Genomic DNA, 22,362 nt, shown 5'->3' on the forward strand with positions numbered 1-22,362 from the left:
CAGGTCCAAAACAACAGGCCAAGTCAATCACAGTCAAGGACATAACAGATCTGTAAAACACATAGCCGTGTACGTCCAGATGCGTGCGCACGCAGCACCCCACACACATACACACACACTCCATCAGAAATCTGATTTCCGGAGTTTTCAAAGTGAGAGAGAGGGAGTTCAGACTAATGTGGATCGATTGGGCCCCGCTTTCAGACAAGAATGTAAAGCATTTTAGAAACCATTGGAGGGTGAAACATGTTAGCACAAAATAAATACTTTCAGCTTGGACCGCTTTATTTCAAAAAATGAAGACAGTTAGCCCTTTTTCACATTTGCGTTAGAACCGGCCCCAGACCACACATTCAGTTTACATATAGAATAACACGGCAATATTTCTGCTCAACTTAAGATGAAGACAACACTGTGAAGAAAATGTCAATGAGAACAGCAAGGCCATGACAATCAAAAACAAAAGTGGCGTTAAAAAAGCAATATGGTTTTTTTGCTGTTTTTTTTTTACCCCTCCTTTCTTGCTTGCTCTGTCAAGAGCAGCTAATTATAGCGTATTGATTTATAAAGCTTTAAATGTGATCCTCCATGTCCAAGTCAAGGGCAGGGAGTGCAAGAGACAGACTGAGACGAGGTAAGGAAAGGGGTGGGGGGGAGAGGGGGGGCAAGCAGGGGAAGAAGGGATTGGAAGACAAAGACAAAAGGGAAAAGATGTTCTAAAATGAATAGAGTTAGAATAGGGAGTCCGCGGTGTGGGGGGAAGAGGCAGCAAGGCATTTTCAGAAACGCTCTAGAACACAAAAGGGTAATTGTTTTAGCCCAGATGTTGTTTCGCACAACAAGCAGGATACAATGTTCCTACTGAGCTGATGAGCCCAATCAGTGAAATGATTAAAAATTGATTTTGTCCCTGTAATTACAGTATGTAAACTACTTAGCCGGGATTGCAAAGGAAGTGATTTTCTAATTACGTATATACTCTGGTGTCTAATGATTGGTTTTTTGAAGTAATGAAGAGAGGGTCCTAACGACTCCACTGTGTTCTGTTGTTGAAGGGAGAAGGCAAGAGAACGGGTGGATGAGTGCGTGCGCGTGGGTGTGTGTGTGAGTGCGCATATGTGTGTGTGTGTGAGGGGGGGGTTCTGTCGGCAGAACATCGTTAGGGCAAGACAGCAGGCTTGCATACAAAAGGGGGATGAAAATTGAATTTTTGCCAACCAGTGCTCGCACGATAACACGGGGGCCCTGTGTTGGTTTGCACAGGATCTGGAAGCTAAATGGAGACTGTGACTTCTCTTGGGGGTCGCCAGGCCCTGACCATCCCTGGCAATCTGGACCCTGCAATTAAAACCTCTCGGGGGTGAGGGATTTAGGACATCACCCTAGCAGTGGAAATCTAACAGAGATCAGGCTCTACTGTAGCGAGGCCCTTTTCATATGTTTCATCTACAAACCTAACTGTTACAGCTGAATATTCAAGATTCAAATCCACAGTCAGAGATATTTTATAATTTTTAGATCAGCTGTTGTTAGTAATGATTCTGGTCACAAAACCCCATATTAAACTGCTTTTCTTTTAAGGATTATAAGAATTTTTAAAATATAATTATGAATTTTAAGATCTGCTTTAGCTTTTTCGGGCCACAGGTGATGTAATCCTTCTTCTGGTTTTTACCCAACATAATTATCATACATTTTATTTTTAGTGCTTTTTTAAAATTCTCAAATATGCTAATTGAAGCAGGCAAAAATCTTTATATTTGGATAAAATTTTATCCAATTTATATTGTCTTGATAATTGATAATCAATCTAATAATCTGAACCCACATTTGTAAAAGCAAACAACAGTGAGTAAAAGTCACAAACTGAACAGAGGTTTCATTCAGCACAGCTTCCATCGCCTCCATAGACAGACTGTACTACTTTTTGGAAAATGGGACCGCCCAACTATATGATGACCACCCACTAATGCTGTTACTCAGTTGTAATGGAAAACTACCCAAACTGAGCATAGTGAAGCCAGGTCCAGGCGCTGGCGGGTGCCAGTGGAAAAGGGCCATCAACTGTGATAATCGAGGTGCGCCACAACAAGTGAGGATGGGAATGTAGAAGTAATATATAGTTGCGGACATTCAATACTTGGCACCACAATCTGTAACATTTGCTTGTTTCTTTATGTTCAAAGCAAAACCTGTACAAGTCATCATGTACAGGTTTTAGAAATCTGAATTTTAGTTCAGATTTCTAAACTAAAACTTAGTGTTAGGTGTCAAGTTTTAGATGTAGAGGTTAAGGTTTAAAAGCAAATAATTTCTGAAGAATTAAGAGTGGTTGGGACCCAAGAAGAACACCTGCAGCCGGATACTTCTCAAACAAACACGTAAGGCAGAGTCAGTCTGGCCTGTTAGAAAGCAGTGCTCTGACTCCCACAGCACTGATTCCACCTGTGATAAGCCTATAATTAACTGAGAGCACGCTCATACCACTGTTCTTATAATGTACTATATCTTACCATTAATGTGTTGTGTTGAAGTTGTGGTGTAATGTATTATACATTTAAAAATGTGTAATTATTTTTTAAAATAACCTGCGTCATAAACAACCAGTGGATCTTATATCTGCGTTTGTTTTGTACAGTAATGTATGAACAACGTCTGTGGGAGTTTTGATGAATAGAATGTAATAATTCATGGATTTATATTACATGAGGCATTTATGAGCTCTTATTGAACCTAAAATAAAAGAGTGGCAGTCTTGAGGAATAACATTTCCTTCATATCACTTGGAAATCCTTTTGTCGACTCAGCAGGTTGTAAAGCATCTTAAGATAACGCCTTCAGGGCGGATGTCCTCTCTTCTGACTCCTTAAAGTAGCTCCAGTTCAGCAGCTTTGAGAATTACTGGAGGTAATTTCAGGAAGATGTCCAACAAAAGTCCAAAAATCAAGATGTGAGGAAATGTAAAGTTCTTTTTGTACTGTGTCTAATTTTCAACAGTTTCATCTGAAGAGGTTGCTCATTGTAACAGCTAAGATACTCTCTGACCTTTCCTTGTTTCTTCTCCGTTACGTTCTTTTCCCATCAACTGCAACTTGACAAACCATGGAAGCTGTCATGAATTAAAATTGACCAATAGGTCAGGTAAAAAACAGCATTATTGCAGGCACTGGGGTGTCAAGGAGTCACTCCATCAAACAGATTGTGGAGATAAACCCACATAAATCATCTCACACAGAGTGACTCACTGCCACAGTAATGGCTGCTGTGTCCTCATTGTCTGCGCTCTTAACATATCTAACAAAGACAAAATATTTTCTTGGCCTTATCTTATGTTCAGTATTGAATATTTAATTATGACTTTATTCATTATTTAAAACAATTTTTTTAGAGAAATTAGAAGATGTGAGTTGAGCCTTTGATTATGAGGATGGGAAGATCTGTGGGTTTTAGCTCTTTGGGAACATTAATAAATGACAGAAATCTAGATTAAGAAAGCCGGAATGCGACTAGAAAGAAAAATGACAAAGCTTTGAAATGCTGCCAGTATCACCAACTGCACTCCTCTGACACAGCTGATTGTAAGAGAAGCCGATAGCATAGCCAACTTAGGCCTTTAATAATTCATTTAGCTGGGCTATGATCTATCATTTTGTACCTTTTGACATGCAATATTGAAATTTAATATTGCATCAATACAAATGATGTACTGCTAGTCGTTGAAAGTGGAGAAAGGATGTGGATTGCACAAAGATCTCTGCCAATGTTTTCCTGCTCTGTTCTTCATCCCGTTCTCTCTTTGCCTTTTCCACAGTTTTGTTGTACTAAAGTGGAACAAAAGGCATAAGAGAAACATCTGTCTCCCCCAAACTCCCGCTTTACTCTCAGCTTTGATATGTGTGCTTAAAAAAATGACAACTTAAAAAGTTCAGGGAGAAAGTCTCTTGTTCAAGTCAAGAGAGGCTTGGGGAAGAGAAGGAGGGTACGCTGGGGGTGTAAGTGAGTAGCAGAGGGAACATGACAGCGGTGGCTGAGGGAGACGTCACGCGCTGTTAAAAGCTTTGACATGATTCTTAAGTGCGGTGGGATCCCAAGGGCAATACTCAGGCTATGAAAAGCAGCGGGAACGGAAAGCCTCTGTTGCAGTGTCAGTCTCGTCTCACCCCCAGACTGCTTCGTTTGAGCTGTCGGTTCAGAAAGATACGGATGCACTGATAGGCAACGCTGGCTGCTGTCAGTCTGAAGTGGATGACACCAGTGGTGTGTTGATGCTTTGTCTCCACGTGTTTCCTCAGTCCAAAATGCTGCTGCCTTTTATGTGTCTTGCAGTACAAGACAACTTGGGCGAGTCACTTTTTTTTCTCTTTTTTTTTTTTTGCTTCTGTCTGTTGTTTTAAGTGTCTGCTTACAAGTCGGCTGATGGAGCCACACTGACTGCGGGATGTGAGCCAACAGGGCTGTCCATGATCCGATGAGTTCGGCCCTGCAGTTCAGTCGGATTCCAGTGTGTTTAGGAAATCTGAATTTCTGGAACTGGAAATAAATTTTGTATTTCCCATAGTGGTCACCTTTTCTAAACCACCAGGGTTAGATTTTTTTTTAAAGGTTGCCACCTATTCTCCTTATCTAGTTGTTGCTTATTCAATAAAGTTTGGTAGAAATTTACTGTAGCGTACTGAACAAAGGCATATCCTGTGTAATTATTGTCATACTGAACTTGTTTGTGAAAAGCACATCATATTAAGAGTCCTGTAGATCTGTGCAATTCCCTTCAAACAGATAGCATGGTGCTTTTTGATGATTTGGCATATTCTTTAGAATAAAGAATTTCTAGGCACCACAATGACCCAAACAAACAAATGAGATTTAAAGATCTCTCATAAGAGACACTTTAAAAATCCAAGTTGTTCAAAGTGCTGCAAATGATTAATTAATTGTTCCAGATGATACAACAAATGACTCAAATATGTTTTAGGAGAGTTAAGGTGAAATAACTTAGTTATTTTGATTGACCTCTCTTAAGAACTCCCATTAGTGAAGTTGCTGGTTCCACAGTTCTGCTACATTTTATGCAACAGATCAGAGCTGTCTGACTAACTCTGTGTTCAACACTGTGACTTTGGCTGAATCAGTGACATCTTGAAGGTTTTTACAAACCAGCATCACCCTGTCACAAACCCACGGGTGTGTATGACTGTCACTGACGCTGCATATTCTTCCACGCATTAGCATTTTTACTATAACTACGTCATGTAAGCAAATGTTGTAAGAGAAGAACACATATTAATTTTAGGACTGTTACTAAGGACTGCTGTCACCATGCAAGGGCCCACTTGTGGAAAAAAGGTTCCTCAGTGGAAATCGCTTCAAGACGAGAAGTATTTGCATCTCTACGACAGAGCTCTTTATTGCAAAAAACAGAAGGAAGAAAATCCAAGGAATCGTGGACAACAGCTCACTGTTGTTCGTTCTTGTATAGCTTCCAAGAACCTTGACCTTTCGCTGTGCCCTTACACCGCTCTGAACATGGAGGAAGTCTGCCATGCTTGTAGGTGTCTGGGTATGCCAACAGTGGGAAAGAAAGGCACAGTGAGGGAGAGAATTAGGTGCAGTTGGGAGGTGCCTTGGGTCGCCATGGGTCATGGTGTGCCTCCCTGGTCACAGCCTTATGTCAGGGCTTTATTACTCCACCTGCCAAGGTCCTGACCTGCTGTATAAAGCACTGTCTTCCCTCACACTTTCCAGGAAAAAGGTGCCTAGTGAAAACCAGACAAATTACGTTAACATAACATTAAGAGTATTGTCTGATTAAAATCCCCCAAACCATGGTGAAAAAGATTATTACAGTAGAAGCATTTTAACTTTTTTTTTGCATTAAGATCAGTGATGTGATGACAGAGGGCTGGAGGAACTACATTAAGCAAGATGTTTGATGCACTACCTGAGGTAAACTATGGAATCATCTGCATAATGATGTGAAATATTTTTACTACGGGATTCAAAATAAGGAGCTCTATATCTAACTGATTATATTATGTAAAGTCAATGATATTGCTTGCAGTTGACTTTTTTTTATACATGAGTGCGATCTGTGGAAAATTCTATAGAATGGTTGTCAGGATATATGATTTATTCTCTTCCGGCCCATCTTTTTAAGAGTTTTTTTTTTTTTTTTTTTTACTGATAATGCACTAAAATTTGTAGAATAATTAATTTATTGAAAATAGAAAAGTAAATTGAATAAATCTTCAATAAAATGTGTAATTTTGGAGAACGTTGTTGGAGGAAAAGTAACGAGTTTGAAGGAGTGGATTTAGAAAACACATTAAAACACTAGAAACCAGCCGGACACAAATGAGTGCAACCAAAACACACCACGACTGCAGCACTACGTCTAATGACTGTTTTTGTTTTCCATTAATCTTTTGATTCACTTCATCTAAATGACATTTTACCCCCAAAACAATAAACATCTGTTTATTCATATTCCAGATAACCAGGTTTGCCATTTTTCTGCATGTCATAAAAAATATCCAGACTTAAAACAATTAAAAGTAATGCTTATAGGTATAAAGTGCAAATGCAAGCATCATAATTATCTATAATATGAAGCCGTTATTATTTATATTTTTAAAGATGAAACTTTGACTCGTCCAATATCGCCTAATAAGAAGCATTTTCTATGTTTAAAGTCATTGAATAAATTCAAATACATATATTGATCTAATTCATCACTGATTTTGAAGCTTTAACAAAATATTTTTAATCGTATCTGGTCAATTAACTTCCTGTAATTGACCAAATACAGGAAGTTAAATCAGCTGGTATGAAATAATCTCCCAGTGGAACTAGAACTTTGTCATCAATATTAAGAAATTATTGACATTAATCAAGCTCCTATTTCTTATTGAAAAGTTACTTGTAAGTTAGTTTGTCTTTTTTCAAGCGTACAAAGATATTTGCACTAGAAACTAGACCAAAATTACTTGGTAAGATATTGTGTTTTACAGTGTGAAGAACCATAATTCCCATTGTGCTCTTCTATGCCTCCATGGAAATCGTTTTGATTTTATGAGAGAATAAAAGAAAATTCCCTCTTTATCTTAATTTGAGACAGGTTTCAATTGAATGTAGTAAAGCTTGGATAGGTTTCTTTTTTTCTATATGTCTTTGCGCTTTCTGGGTCTTTAGTCCTTTCTTTAACTGTTTACTCAGAAGATTTTTTTTTTTTTAATCTTGCTTTTTTTGCCCCGTGCCTCAGGGGTGCATTTGGCAGGTCAGCCCCTCAGCGGGTGAGGAGTTGTGGGCTTGGTGACCTTTGTCTGTCATTGTTTTGCTCCTCACACCTCACCCAGGGAGTAGGAGAAGAAGCTTAGTGTATCCACCTGCCACGGACCTTAGCATCGTAGCTGTACATATTGTTGCGGGGCGGGGGTGTTTTCGGCGTGCCAAGAGGAACTGAGACGTCCCGAATGAATCAGTGCAGCAGCCGAGTTGGTCCAAATGACACACAAAGAGTCAAACTGAAGAGGTAATATCAGAGTGTGCTGGGATCTTTAGCTAAATTGGTTGAGCAGAATCAAAAACGAGTAGCTAACAAAAGCAGAAGGGACTCCGGATTCCAAATGCGATTTGTGTTCGCGCACGCGGCTCTGCGAGATGAATCAAACACACCTTGAGTGAGCGAGGGGATGGAGATGAAATGAAACAACCAAACGCTTGCCTCCGCCGGGGCCTGATTGAGTTCAGGTGGCTGGAAAGTGTCTCACCCAGGGCTAGTTGTCAGTGAAGGATCTGCTGTCTTCTTATCTCTCTCTGTGCTGCAGGGCTAACCGGTGAGAATCGGGCGCGCCGCCTTTGACGGATGCTCATGTGCCTCCTGTGTTGTCGGGGGACAGGCCGCTGACACTCTTCATCTTTCACCGGCAAAGTCTGAGGTAGAAATGAAGATTGATGCCAAAAAGTGGCGTGGCAACCCGTTGGCCTCTCTCGCCATACATAATCATTTGCGCGTCCGTGACACGCGGATGTATAAGCGCACGCGTGGACGCTGATACGAAGCGCCTCGCGTGTTCACACAGGAGACTGCTTCCTCTCTGTTATTACAGACATGTGATCTGATTGCATTTGATCTCCAAATAAACAGGGAATCAGTCCATCTCCTTGGTGAAGATGGCAGATGTGATGGACGAGCGCATTAGCATCGAGGACAACATTAGATTTGCTCAAAATTATTGATCTTTTGTTTGTGAGCCAAGGCAGCAATAAATAACAGTGCATGGAAGATGTGACTCATTATCACCATGCCAAAAGCCTGACAGACCTCTGTCAAAGCTCCCTCTCTCTCTCTCTCTCTCTCTCTCTCTCTCTCTCTCTTCCCTCTCACCCCTCCTTCTCATCCTCCTTCCTTTCATCTCCATCACTACAAACCAGTTTAATCTGTTTTTAATCCTCACTTCCATTCTGTCACTGGTGGCTTTAATGCGAGGCCTCACTGTCTATCTGATTCCCTTAAAAATTTTTAATCCTCACTGATAACCCTGTGTTATTACATGTTGCACACACACACAGACACGCATACACGAGAGGCAGGACACTCACACTCACACACGCACGCACACACATGCATACCCGCACACACACACACGCGCACACACACACACACACACACACACACGTACACCCCCCCCCACACACACACACACACGCACACATAAATATGTACACACAGCAGCGTTTAGTGGCTCTCTTAGTGTTTTATTCCTTTTTACCTTCTTAGTGAAGAAAAAATCCTTTTATCACACAATGGGTAATTTATATCCATTACCAGCGTTTTCAATCCTTTTCAGCATGGCTGTCACTGCCTTTGGCACACTCGTGATTAATGTGATCTAATAATAGTCTGCCATTATATTTCCTTTAGTAAAACATGTACCAACATCCTATTCAGCTCCACAAAATTCATTGCCCCTTAAAACATTTTCCCCTTTTCGTTTGAAAGGCAAGATTGCTTTTTTTTTCTCTCTCTCTCTCCTCGTTCTTGTTTCCTCCTTCTAGGTGATTATTTGTTGGGGCGGGGTGGAGGGAGGCGAGATGGTGGTGGGTTAGTAATGGCACTTGCATGTTTTCAGACACTTATGAGAATGATGAGATTCATGATCCAAAGTGGTTTGTGTGGATGCAAATATGTGTGTGGGAGTGTGTCTGCAGGTCAGAATTGGGTGTGTGCCTCTCACACTCGTAGCTCCTGTATATGTTTATGAGTGCCACACTATTGAGGATCCCAACACCTTCAGGCCAGAAGTACATATTACTTTTAGTCAAGAATTTTGCCCAGAATTCCTCCCCACAGCCAGATTTTGATGTGTCTTTTTATAGCTAAGGTGGTCCTAATTTCTAAAAGCATTGGAATGTCATTTTTTCTTCATACAAGTAACGGTTTACAGAAAAAGCTAATGTTTGATCAGTGATTTTAGATTTTAATCTTGAGATTACCAAATGGAATCCAAACTGTGAGACCCTATGGTTCTGAAGCACTTTTTAGCTTCTTTTTTTACTGCCAGGACTCAACAGCTGGCCTGGTTTTTCATTATAACTGATGAACAGCTCCAGTGGGTGGGTAGGATGACCACACCCACTGGAGCTGTTCATGAGGTTCATCAGTTCATCACAACTTGTGCGACACAAACCCAAAATTATTCCACAATAAAGGAAATGGAAGCAATGTTGAGAATTCTGCTAAGTATGCCATCATTCTTAAAAACTCCAAATACGCTCAGTCGCTGTTGTGACCGGTTGGATTATTATAAGGGATTCACTCTTCTGACCAATCAGGGCCTGACAGTTTTCTGACGTTGCATTTTCAGCTCGAATCTTGAAACCTAAGTGAAGTATGTTTTAAAAACGATGTGGTACCACCTAACCATTATGGTGGAAAACATTTAGGAACGTGGAAAGCCGAGCCAAGTCGCACTGAGCTGTGGAAAATAAAACACTTACCTGAAGCTAACATGCTAACAGCAAGTGGAAAGCGCCTTGCCAGAATGTTGCCAATTAAAGAAGAAATATCTGACTGCTCTCGCACCCCTACAAGCTTTAATTAAATAGGTTAATATCTCAGTCTTTGATTCAAACAGCATTCTTCAGAGCAGCTTAACCTTTTAAGATGAGCTGACTGTTGCTTTTAGAATGACAACTTTAGATGTTGCAGTCAACTAAGATTCAGACAGTGGAATTCACCTTCAATTTATGTATTGTCAGGGTAAACCCACAGAAAAACAAAATAATGACTTTATAAAACTTTTTAATTGATTTTTTTTGTCAACAATGCCAGAGAATAGAATCAAGCTTATTTTACTCCAGATCTACCTACCATGTTTTGAAGAGAACTTTCTTTTCTCAAAATGAATTGTAATAACAATACCTAGTTTTAATTTCTGTCCACTATGGGCCTCATCTGAATATCTTGAAGGCTGTGATGTTTTAGTGGACTTCACCAAACATCACACTTGTTTTGAATGAACTATATCTGAACAATCCAAAATGAAAGCATCTGTAGCATGCTAAGCAATTTCCAGCTCCGTTACTTTAAAATTATTTTGGGAAAAATGATTGAAGCATTTCTATTCTTTTTATTATTTGTCACTACATTTCCTAATTAACTTACTGTCTTAAAACAGTTAATGTGTTGAAGATTTGTGGATGATGTTTTTTGCTTTCAGAAATGTTTAAATATGAGGAAAACAGTCTTTAATAGTACACTTTCTATTTAATATTGAATGTACGGCAAATGTATAGTTCATTTATTATTCTCCTATCTGGATAAGTAGGAAAATAAGCGTAAGAAAAACATGCTTCATTCTTCGTGCTACTAAACGATCTGAAGAGAAAATGAGAGACTGAGTTTTATCACAGGGATTAAATGTTAGAGATGAACATAATCAACACTACAAGTGTTAGCTTTAACAGTCTTGGCATAGCTGTATTGGTTTTTGAATTACTGACTGTGAAACCAATCAGATTTTTAGACCATGAACACTTTCTGAAAACAGGTGACAATTTTTTCAACCATTGCTCCCTGTTGCATTTTTGCTCATATTTCTGTAGCCATTGGATTTAAAAAAAAAAAAATGTGTTTGCAGCTGACGTTTAAAACATACTGCCTACGAACAAATTTATCACAACTATTTGTGTTTAATGGGATGAAAATCAAGCCAAACATGTCAGGAAATTTAAGTCTGGAAAAGTATGTAATTATGAAAAAAAAAGTGTCAAAACTCTGCAGTTTAAATCAGAAACAGTCTGTAGTGGACGCATTAGCAGGTGAACATTTAGCTGATTGTTGGAGGTTTTTTTTTGTTTTTATTAAACTCTAAATCGTCTTTTTTGTTTTCACATTCTTCCTCCCTTCTTTTTGGAAAAGCACCCGAAGCAGAGGGAAGACGCTGTCTCCCTAGAAAGCCCGTCGGATTATGCGTGCGTGTGTGAGTGTGTGTGTTTGTCGCTTGGGAGGTGGTCCAGCAGTGGGGTCTGTTCCGTCCCAGCCGGACAGCCTGAGCCAGTCTGCCACTCATGGGGGCACGCTGTAGATGGGGCGGCGCCAGCACAGACACCCGCTCACACACATGCTCACCCAAATTCACTTTCCTGACGGTACAAGTAATACCTGGATTTCACACACATACATAAACACACACACGCACGCACGCCCCCACACACACACACAAGCAGTCCTGGCTCTGGCTCACATGAAGGGTTAACCCTTACTGGGTTCTCAGACTTGTATCCAGGATGAACAGGTGGTCCCACAAAACATGGGCATTCATTTCCTCATGACTTATCCCTGTCTGTGTGTGCATGCGTGTGCGTGTCTGTGTGTGAGGACAGAAGGGTAAATGTGTGTGGAGGACAAATGTGTGTAAGGATGGTGTAGCTTTTGTAAACCTTTTGTGATTTTATTCTTCCTCTCGTGGCGAGCTGCTGCCTGAAAGAACATCACAAGTTTCACAGGGTGAGGCGGCGCTCAGATATGTGAACGTTTGCATGTGTGCGTGTGTGTGTGTTCCTGACCCCGCAATCCAACTGCACCAAACACAGCTGTCAGCACTTCACATCGTCGCTTTCTCCCCTTCTATCTGCCCCCTTTCCCCACATTTTTCTTCATTTGAATCATCCCAACTCAGATCCTTCCTTTAAAGACAACTTCTACTGAGCGGCTTCTTGCTCTCCTTCACACATCATCCCCTCTCCACACCCCCACTGCCTCAAGTGAGCTTTTCCCAGCAGAGAAAATCGAAGGTAAACCTCTTTTGAGGCAAAAAAAAACATTGTACTGCACTTTGGCTGTTTAATATATCACTCTCCAATAGAGGAGGAGATGGAGATGGAGAAGATGAAAAACACACTCACCTGACCGCTGTGATAACAGGTCCTGCTCACAGGATCGTTTCACCACTGTTCCAGACTATGGGTGGGCATTTAGCACATCGTTTATTGTGAAGAATTTATTATCATGGTGAGAATTTTGATTCATTACAATAACAAAAAATTTTAAGAGCTCTTAAAACTGTCTGTTACTGGTTTTCCAGTGAGAGAGCATAAATAAATATCAATAAATTAGAAAAAAATGATTAAATGCATTTACTGTGTGCAGTTAGTGATAAAGATACTTCTCTTTGAAACTCCTTTGCAAACATACAAAATCTTTGTCTAGTTTCTAGTGCAAATATATTGAATTAATACAAAATTTAAACAACTTAAAATAAATATTTCAGCAATATAAAAAAAGCTTATTTTGACTTTAGTATTGTTTATATTGATACACAAATGCTAGTTCCACTGGTAGTTTTTCACTCAAAACATGAAACATGTATTGATATAAGTGAGAAAATTTGCCAGTGGAACTAGTACTTTTAATTCTATATTCAATCAGTCAATCTAGTTTATTTACATAGCACATTCAGCAGCATGACAGTTCGAAGTGTTTTACATTGTGAAAACATAAAAACATCATAAGCACATTATACTGTCAACAATTTTGAAACCAATAATATACATTGCATTTTGTTGAGTGCCATTGTTAAAATAATCAATACACATCAAATATGTTGATCAGTGTTCCATTTATTAGAGTTCAAAGGTCATTCTAAACAGGTAGATTTTAGTTTTAATTTTAAGGACCTCAGTGTTTCAGCTGTTTTGATGTAATGCATATTCAAGAATTAATTACTTAAAACAATCTCATAGATCTTACTAAAAACCAACTTTTAAGTTAGTTTTATCTGTTTTTGTATGTTAAAATAGTTGCACTAGAAACTAGATGAAGCCCGTCCCTGTCGGAACACAGTGATCCAACTGATCAGTGTCTTTGTCCCACTGAACCCAGATGCTGCAGAAGTGGATGCAAAAAATAATAAAAAAAAACAACCAACAAAATCACATAAGAGCAGGTAAACAAAGTGAGGAGAAAAGTGGATGAAGCTGAGGAGACAAACACAGAAAGAGCTGAAAGAAAGAAGCGTCTCTCTGAGTCAGCAGGTTTAAGTGAAGTCTGATTAAACGAGGTAGGAAACCACTTGGGGTAGTAAATAACGGAGGTGTCAAAATGTTGCTTAATGACCTGGATATCTACTGCATGAAATATGTATCTGCAGATCTATGCAGAAGCCACATTTTTCCCTTTGATTCTTTAATGTGTGTTTTTGGGGGGGCATACTGTTTAAAACAACTTAGTGCAAAAACACAACAAGTTTGCTTGTAAGGTAAACTTGACAGAATACTGTATTCTGTGGAATGCCACAGCCATTATTGTTTCATGGTGGTGAGAAGGAAAATGTCTTGAAGCAGCATGTGAAAAAGTTTGAATCTATCAATAGGAGCATTAGAATGTGATTACAAACAGCTGAATTAGTATAAGTGAATGTTTACTGAGATGTTAGTTAGTGTTAACGTTTCTGTTAAAAAAAGAAACAAATGTAAAACATTTTTTGTAATTTTTCATCTTATAAAAATTCCAGCATTCAATCCCTAACGTGGGTACAACGGTAACGTGGATGCATATTCTCCAGCCGGTAGGTGACAGTAATGTTCTGTTACCGCTAAGAAAAAGCTCACGAGCTAACACTAGCTTCTGAGAGCTAATGTTAGCTAACATTAGCTAACTTTAGCTATGATAGCAGACCAGTACAAGGCCTTCAGGTAGTAAGTCTGCATCTGACATGACTTAAGTTCATGTGTCCAGTCGTAGACTCAATCATCCAACTAAATTTATTTGAATTTAATGTCAAATATTGCTGTATGACTAAAATGCAAACATGATATGTTAATCGTGTCCCACCACTACATTTTGTCTGAAATGTATTGCTTTACCATATTTTAATTTCAGAAACAATCAATTTATGACATATACTTTTCACATTTTCATAAATCTTTTGGATTTATGAAAATCAAAAAGATTTTCATGAAGTACAAATTCAGGTGCATACATCACTTTTTTTTACTGCAATCTGCATAACTTCTGATGAGATCTGCATAAAGATCCACATCTTCATCACTGGGATTAGAAACAAAAATACTCAGACCAATGTTGTGCTGGAAGGAGTTGACATCCTATTGGAATCAAGATAAAAATAAATCCACATTATCGAAGTGCAATTCAAGTAAAGGTGAAAGATTTTCCCAAAACATTTGCAGTTTTCTTTTCTTTGAGAATATTTATTTATTTATTTATTTATTTATTTATTTATTTATTTATTTATTTATTTTTTTTTTTTTTACTCAGTTAGCTTTCCAGCTCCTGGTTGAAATTAATGGAAAAAGAGTCAGAGCAAAGGGAGACAAGCGTGGAAAACTCATTCAATCACACCATGCTTATTGGTTTTTAGGGCGGAAAGCGGTAATAGGCGTGCAGGAAACTGGCTTCTACTTTACCATTTCTAAAAATTTCTGTATTTCTAATCCATATGGATACACTTCAAACTGATTTTAAAATCCTTCACTTTGGAAAGTGTTCTAATAAATCGTTTTTGTTTTTTTTTTTGCCCTCCAAATACTCTGCATTTAAACAAGAAAAGCAAAAACAGCAGGGAAAAAAACTATCAGTTTTGATATGTGTCCATATGTGGACAGGTTCCTTAAGGGATTTTGAAGAATATCAAGTCACCAGTGATGGAACCGTTTTGAACTTAGTGGGTTTTTATTGGTATCAAAGAGGTAAAATCCAGTGTTTTGTGTCAGGATATACTGTCAGATAAAAAGATTGGACTACCATCAGTTGAATCATATTCAAGGATCTGCTTTCCTGAAGTGAATGAATCTTCTTAAGTGCAGACAGAGGGTCTGCGTAGTATAGCTCTAAACGGAGCTGTTAGTGGAACAAGGCAGCAAAATTTGAGTAGTGTGAGTATTTATTCCTTTGTGTGTCATTTACAGTGTGTTAAAGTTCGTAATGTTGGGGAGTTTTTCAACTAATGGAAAAAAGCTCTGCCTAGCTGATAATCAAACTATGTAAGCTTCAGTATCAGATGTGTTGAAGGGTAAGTGACCCTAAAATGGAGAAGACAGGCAGAGACTGTGGATGGATAGATGGAGGGTTTCCTTGTTACCTTGACCCTCTGTACAAACAGTTCATTAACTATTTAGTCAATGACCTTACATTCTGGTAAAAAAAAAAAAAAAAAAAAAGAAAAGATGCTTTTTGCCTTTTTGCAGAGTTTTTATAGCAATAAGGGAGAACATAAAGATGTGTAAAGAGAGTCTTTCATTTTAAAATTGATTTCACTACCACAATTTACAGCTGGTCTACTTTCTGGTTTTTATTTTGCTCTTTTTTTTTTTAATATCCGTTATTTGGAACCCTAACCCCTATAGCCCTTACGCAGTCAGTCACACCTTGAAAATGTACAATGAACGGATACTAAATGTTCGAATAAACAGTGCCGTAGTAAAAGCAGTTGAAGATTTGAACATGCTCATGGAGTTATGTCAGCTCATATTGTATTATGTTTTGCATTAAAACAAGGAACAGAATGTATGAAACACTGAAAACCACAAGGTTTTCTGTCTGGGGAAGGAAAAGCCCTTCCAGATGGGGAGGGTCCTACAAATTGTGTTGTGTGTTGAAAGAAACGGCGACAATGATGATGAACTCAGCACTCCCCTTGTTCTCTCTCTCTCTCTCTCTCTTGCAGGGCTCTCTGTGCAGCGGCAACTACAGCAGAGCTGAAGCTGAAGCGGGCTTAACCGGGCTAAGTACTCTGTCTGAGGAACAACCCCCTCCCAACGTCTGAGGTGACTGTCTGAGGTGACTCAGGGCTTTGAGGGAAGAGAAAGGGAGGAAGTGGAACAGAGAAAAATGTGTGTGTATGGTGGGGGGATTTGAGCTAACTTGAATATTTGTTATTATTGTTCACATGAATGGAGGAATTTTAAGTGCGGGAAACAGGAAGGAAAGACGACAGACAATGAACAGAACGCAGAATGATGAGGAGAGGAGAAGTTACAATGTTGGTTACTCACTTTACCATGCACTGTGTGTGTGTGCGTGTGTGCCTGTGTGTGTTGGGAGGGGAGGAGAGGGGTGACGGTTACAATAAGGCAGAGGCTGATTGTATTACATATTCATCACACAGACATAACACACACACACACACACCCCACACACACACGAGTCAGCTTTAAGTGGACATACAGACGGACCTCATGAGCATATCTACAGATAATTCCTGTTTAATCTCATTAGTCCTCCAATGTAGTAGTTTGTTTGTGTTTAAGTGTAGACAAGCAGTGCCTTGCATTGCTTTGCACTGAACTTAACGTTGATACGCACATCCATTTGACACGAGCTAAGTTAAAGATGGGAGTCCAGAAAAGTAGAAAGAGAGAGAAGTGTGGCAGATTGAACCTTTAACATCCTGACACGGTTACCCGTCTGACGGAGCAAAGTGGAACCCCCTGCAGGTCCACTCCAGGCTCCGGTACTCTCCAAGGATGCAAGGTTAGTTCACCCAGCAGCTATTTCTTGTGGAGCTGTGGAATTGCCTTTGACAGAGCACTGGGAATATCTAGCCAAGGTGCGGATGAACATGTTGCGTTCATCTGTTAATAGCAAGGTCTCATATGTTATTTTGGTTGATTGAGATGACAGTTCTTCTCACATCTGACTATCTTAGTTACTCTTTTTTTTCCCACAGTTTGGGTATAATGATAGATGCATGTGCCCGGGCATGTGGCTGCTTGCGGTCGTAAATTTAGACATTATGACAAAAAAAGAAATGCGTGAATAATTTAAAACCTCCCTAATTTTTCTTACGCCATTCTTCAGATTCCAACTGCATTGCTGTGAGAAAAGCATATGTTGGAGAGTTCAGGAGGATTTTGTACGGTGCCTGTGAACTGTGAGTGATGGCAACCAGCCGACTCCGCTCTCTCCCGTCTAACCGTGCGAGAGTTCCACGTGCCCAGTTCCCTTTCTCAGAACTAACACCGCGGCGAATTGAACAAAAAAGGTCACATATTTTATTTATGTGTCAAAAGTGTGGTGAAAGAAGGGCCATGGGGGGAGGGGTGGGGACGGAGCAGAGTGTATCACTCTATCTGTTGGCTGGTATCATTCCATCTGTGCAGATCAATTCTCCCAGACAGGGAGAGATGAGATAGGAGCTTCTACACGGAGGAGGGAGGGAAGGAAGAAATGCTAGTGATATTGATTTATCAAAGAAGTATAGCGTTGCGTGATTTGCTTAAATGTCCACAAAAAGCCAAGCTGTCAGAGCTGGGCATGCATTTGGCCACACAGATGTGCAATTGTGGATTTTCTCCTGTGACTAGATGTACACGACATACGAATGCATCGAAAACCATCTGTTGTACAGTGACGATTGGACATGCCATTCCTAAAGCCCTTCCACCAAAACATTGTTGCTAACCTTGTATCTCCCATGACCTTAACATTTTCTTACGACGACGTGGGAAAAATTGTGCAATCTTTGAACAGATATAAAATATAACAAAGCACAACAAACTGGCTGACTGGCTGGAATTCCTGCATTTCAAGAATGCCTCGACTGCAACATTGTACTCCGTTGGCTCAAGGAGTCTCCCGGTTATTCTGTCGGTCTCATCCCCTCCTGAATAAGTCCTGGGGAGCTCCTCAGCGCTCCGCAACTTATACACCTGGCACAAGGACAGGGAGTGGAGGCAGAAATGAGATTAAAGCGCAGTTAAAGAAAACTGTAGAAAAGAGCAGAGAGAGTGTGCACAGGGCCATAAAAGGGATAGTTTAACCATTGATCGAGAGCAGTGGTGGAAATGGCAGCAGTAAATCAATTTTATCTTGGAGCAGCTAAAGAGTGTTTTCTAATGAGGTTAATGCCACGTAATGGCTAAATTCCTCTGGTTAAAAGATGCCCTCAAGGTGGTGACGGGAGATAGATGTCGCCTTGGAAAGCTTAACACCTCGCTGTTCAGCAACAAGCCGAGGGAGGCCCTCTTTTCTTTTTTTTTTTCCTCTCAGGCAGTTTGTGTCTTAAATCACATTACTCCTTCATCCCTGGAACTCGTCTTAACATCAAATAGACGCTGGTTAACCTGGACTAGCCATTCACAATAACTCTATTTATCTTGTCCCCAGTTTTTATCTAAGAATTATAGCATTTACCACAAGTAATAGACAATGTTGTATTTCAACACATAAAAAAAAAATAGTTTCTGGAAACCCAGTCATCACCTTGGTGCTAGACGGCCAACTGTGAGGAATGTCGTACTGGAATGTGCTGACGAAACCGACTGACAGAGCAATAACATCTTATTAATCCAGACCACTTTTGGAAGGTAGAGCTTAGTATGTTTTAAATCAGTCGTGTTGAGGCAGTTTGGAGATGCATGTAAACACTGCAGCTACATCCATGTGCACACAGGGTTAAAACCAGAGAACCAGAAAGCGAAATGCTAACAACAATGTAGAGTAAAGCTTGAAACGGCCCAGCTGGCTGGTTCTGGTTTCTTAATATTTTTAAAAATTTCTTTTTAAAGTTCAATGTACAATACTTTGATGGGATTTTGTTACATTCCTTGTAACAGAACTGGTGTAACTGGTGTTGCTGAAATGCATTTTCAGCTCAGCCCTTTGCCTTTCATGGGACAGAGATCAGGACTGTTTGATGGCAACTCCAAAACATTAGTTCTTGAGTCACTTTGTAACTAATTTGGCAAAATGTTTAGGGTCATTGTCCATTTGGAAAACATATTTGTGCTTAAGCTTTACCTTTCTGTCCAATGTCTTTAGGTGTTTTTTTTTTTTTAATACTGAGATATAATGTTTTCTCCTCATGATGACATTTATTTTTAGAAGTTCACTGGTCCCTCCATGATGCAGCTACCCCCATGCTTTCTGGCTGGGACGGTATTACTGCCACTAAAAAAATTAAATATGTCTTCCACTAACTAGTTAGATCCCTTTGCCAACTTATTGCCAATGTTAGATCAAACTAGAAGTTTTTCAATGGAATATTAGATTTAAAGTACAATAGTAATTCTTTTTTCTATGAAGTGTGTCCTTTTGAACTGAGAAGAAAAAAAAACAATAAACAAAATGCTACTATCTCCATAACAAACATTTGCATAGTGTTGTAAACCCTAAAAGACAAGCCGCCATCATGTCATTTTCTCAAAGACTCCAGACCTTCATCTGTTCAAAGATAATTTAAAAGTTTCTTCGTAGCCCTGCATGATTATAGGAGGCTTCAGTAAAGGCATACCAGTTCTTAGCCGTTGACAGTTAGGAAATTAAATGGGTGGGTGAGTTTTCAGCAGTTCAAGAGTGTTGGTTCTAAACTAGAGCTTGTCTCAAGGTAATTACAGTGTGTAAAATGCAAACACAATACCAGTGTCAACCACCATTAGTTGATCAGCCAGAATCCTTCATTTTACAGTTTTGACTCCTGAAAGCAACCCTCCCCGTGCTGGGAAGGGAGAAGTTCTCAGACAACTTCCGATATAGCAACTGGAGAAAACTTTAGCCGATACTGTATGTGCAGGGAATCCCACGGCATCCGATATCAAGACTAATCACACGCAATACAAGCTAGCTCCCGCGCATGTAAGCAGACCCAGACATGTTAAATTATTACATTACCCAAATTACATTAGTTAGTAATGGAAGCATAAAAAATCCTCTTAGACTTCGGTGGAAGTGATCTAAAGAGTCTGTAAGCTGTAAACTAGACTCCTCTATAACATTGCTGATGGAAATGCAGCTCATAATCAGCGGGCGTCTTTTTGTGAATTGGACACATTAGGGGTGCACTCCACAACGGGAGAGGCTTGGAGAATTCATGGGTTTCCGTCAGCAAGAAACTCTAAAGTAGACCCTTAGTGGTTCTGGATTTAAATCTAATGCTTCCTATGAAGACCTTTCAATTGATGACATGCAGACGTGAAACGAATAAAGCCATCCCCTACTGTCATACTCTCTTTTGAAGATGAAAAGTGCAAATAATATCAATTATTAAATTTAACCGGGTAAAGTAGTAGTTAGGTTAAGTCACTGTAATGTTCCCTGAAGGATTTGAAATGTGGAAATCTGCCGGGTTGTGTGTCTACGTGTCTGTATGTGTGGAAACAAGCGACGCATAGCTTGAAACTTAAGGAAAGTTCATCTCCACAGACTTCTAACATTGATCACTGGGGCCCTAAAGCTATTATCATGATCTAATTAGGTTTAACATAAGTCTGTGTCACGGCCCGGTGCAAGGCTGCCTTGTCCCCAATTCCACACTTTCACAGCACCCCTATTTAAAAATAGCTCACACACGACATGAATACAAATACTTTCTTTTTTTTTCCCAGTCATACTGAGATCTACTTTAATTTCAGACGTAAGGTCTGGGCCAAGAGATATGATGTAACTCACAATACACTGAAGAAATGTGGGCTGGTGCTGACGTCCCGTCAACACTTTATTTCAAGTAGGTCTTTCAAAAATGTTTTCTTTAATTTCTGAATTTTGCTGTGAAAATTTGAAATAAATATGGATTTCCTTTGATGTTAGACCACTCGAATGGTTTTATAGACCTTGTATTTAAAGTATAAACAGTCAAGTTAAACAGAAAGTGCTCACTCTGTTGATTCTGTAGTTTGAATCAATCACTATGGTTTATATCAGATAAATATACTAAGAATATTTAAATATAACCCCAGATGTACAAATAAATTACACATAGTTAAGATTTGTCTTAGTCTTTCTTTTATTTTTTTGAGTTGAAGCCATGTACTAAACTTGGTTTCAAAACTTTTGCTAAGTCTAAAAATCACTTGTTCTGTAATAAGACATACATTATCAAACTGAATTCTAAGTGTGGGTAATGATTGTTGAATTTCTGATTAAATGGATGGGGTTTATGTTTATCTAATTTATTACTCACTGAAAGTAATTTCTCACAGTGTTCAGTTTAAGAGTATCCCTTTGGTCATTATTATGATGCTAAGCTAAATATGAACATGTCATTGTTCTTGATTTAATAAATCAGAAGCATCCTTTATCAGAGCAATGTGATCATCACCAACTGACCTGAAATATGTGGCTGAACTTCTGTAAACTGTTGTTCATTGGTAGTGATAAATTCAACTCAGTTTATTTATGTACAGCCAATTCACAAGAAATGTCTCAAGGCACATTACAAAAAAAAAGGTAATTTTAATTCAGTCATACATACACATTAATCCAAGTTAATCCAAGAAAGTAGATTAAAAAGTTTTCTGTGTAAGGAAACCCAGCAGATTGCATGGAGTCATTGACCTGCAGCATTCCCTCCTCCTGGACGGAAACATAGAGATAATCTCTTACTTTGTGCTGGTGACTACAGCAAGCCCTCATACTAAGTGTGTATGAAGTTTTTTCTTCTTAAAAAACTCACTTTTAACAAGAAGAAGCCTCCAGCAGAACCAGAACCTGGTTCAGTACAGCAGACCATCCAGAGGCACATAAAAGAAAAAGTTCTTTCTATGTTAATGAAAGGTAAAAAGTTAGTAGTAGGACAGGGACACATTTACTACAATAACTAAAAATCAACATGCTTGGAATCTTGCTGTTATCTCTTTAAGATGGCAGATATTGTAAAGAGACACTACAAAGTAGCCATTCATACTGTACGTTACCATCATAACGCATTTTGTATCTTTACAGTAACTCAGGAGGTTTAACGTTTAACGTCATTTTCTTAATAGATCTGCTATTTTCTCCCGATTCTATAACTTAATGATCATGAATGAAGCCAAAACTCTGCGCCTTTAATTAATCCCTACCTCTGCTACAGATTCTACCATGTCATTACTTATTAAATAAAAATGAAGAGGATGACACACTATATA

The 22,362-nt window shown here is 39.2% G+C and overlaps 1 protein-coding gene across 7 annotated transcripts in view; it reads left to right on the forward strand.

Moving 5' to 3' along the window:
- znf536 (zinc finger protein 536) overlaps window positions 1-22,362 on the forward strand; it is a 234,989-nt gene that overhangs the window by 35,472 nt on the left and 177,155 nt on the right. For 3 of the 7 annotated variants that reach the window (XM_008404913.2, XM_008404911.2, XM_008404918.2), the window contains one exon: window positions 16,185-16,284. The gene's annotated coding sequence lies outside the window, so the exon portion shown is untranslated. Of the gene's footprint in view, window positions 1-7,823; window positions 7,935-16,184; window positions 16,298-16,328; window positions 16,351-16,620; window positions 16,991-22,362 lie in introns of those variants that run through there. The other 4 variants (XM_008404917.2, XM_008404919.2, XM_008404920.2 and 1 more) reach the window with 4 other exon arrangements.

Source organism: Poecilia reticulata, linkage group LG3 (assembly GCF_000633615.1).
Source record: "Poecilia reticulata strain Guanapo linkage group LG3, Guppy_female_1.0+MT, whole genome shotgun sequence".
NCBI classification, from domain to species: Eukaryota; Metazoa; Chordata; class Actinopteri; order Cyprinodontiformes; family Poeciliidae; genus Poecilia; species Poecilia reticulata.